General features: G+C 40.3%; 1 non-coding gene across 1 annotated transcript; it reads right to left on the bottom strand.

Annotated features, from left to right (window-relative positions):
* Positions 1–628: 628 nt before the first annotated feature.
* LOC132608512 (small nucleolar RNA R71) lies at positions 629–734 on the bottom strand. Its single transcript, XR_009570426.1, has one exon. It is a non-coding gene; the product is annotated as a small nucleolar RNA R71 (small nucleolar RNA).
* Between the last annotated feature and the right edge of the window lie 533 nt (positions 735–1,267).

Below are 1,267 nucleotides of genomic sequence, written 5' to 3'. Positions count from 1 at the left end.
CTTGTTGGGTTACTATATTTGACAACGTCCGCGTTATACCATTAATAGGTGTAATTTGAGTGTATCAAATTTTGGCGCCGTTGCCGGGGAATACGGTTTTGAAATTACTAAGTAGTGTTTGCTTTATTGAAGTCTTTTGCTTATTCCATCATACCTTGTTTGCTACTCTGTGTAAACCAGCTGAACATGAATCAGAATCAGCAAAATCAACGTACTGGTAACCAGGGGAATCGGTTGAACAATCAGGCGAATGAATCAGATGATGAGAATATTTTCGCTGATCATGTTCCAGAGGAGGACTATGCATTTGCTATTGTTCAGCCTCGAGTTAGAGCTGCTACTGTGAAAATTGACTCCTCTCTATACCGGTTGTTGAAGCTTGAGGGATACTTTCGGAACTCTACTGAGAATGACCCTCAATGTCATGTGCAGAATTTTGTGGATGTGTGTGCTAATCACATCTAGAACAACGTTCCACAAGATGCTATTCGGTTGAGGTTATTCAAATATTCCTTAATTGGAGAGGCAAGAACATAGTTTGAGAAGCTGCCCCGAAATTCAATTACTTCATGGGCAGAGATGGTGGCTGCTTTTCTCACAAAATGGTACCTCCCTAGCAAGAAGGCTGAAATTCGTGACAAGATCTATGAATTTAAGCAGCGACCGGGGGAACAACTATATGAAGCCTGTCAGAGATTCAAGGAGTATTTGCAGAAGAGCCCAAATCATGGTTTTTCGGATCACATACTAATGGAGAAGTTCTACCGAGGGCTAGATCCAATGACGCAGTCAGTTGCTAATAATGCAGCTGATGGTTGCTTCATGAACAAATATTATCGACGGGTGAACAATATACTTAACAAGCAGACGACTCATAATCATGCTTGGCACTCAAACAATGCTGATGTGGTATCATTTGGTAGTGCTATGATCCAAAATATAGTTAAGGAGAATCAAGATACCCAACAAACATTGGCAGAACTTGCAACAAATATTTCCTTGCTAACGAAGAAGTTTGATGAATCCCAGATCAAGAAGGTAAATGTTTGTGAGGATGATACAGTTTTACCAAAAGGGATGTACCATACTCAAGATGGTCCGTTGCATGATGAGCCTCCTATGCAGGTTAAAGATGCTAATTATGTTAATAACTCTCAAGGGGGTTAGCAAAGATAGAACTACCAAGGTGGTTATCAGAGTCAGAATCAATGGAGACCTCAACAAGGTCAAGGTGCTTATAACAACTCTGGAAACTACAACAATAATT

Source organism: Lycium barbarum, chromosome 8, assembly GCF_019175385.1.
Source record: "Lycium barbarum isolate Lr01 chromosome 8, ASM1917538v2, whole genome shotgun sequence".
NCBI lineage: Eukaryota > Viridiplantae > Streptophyta > Magnoliopsida > Solanales > Solanaceae > Lycium > Lycium barbarum.
This window is presented reverse-complemented; position numbering and strand designations above follow the sequence as displayed.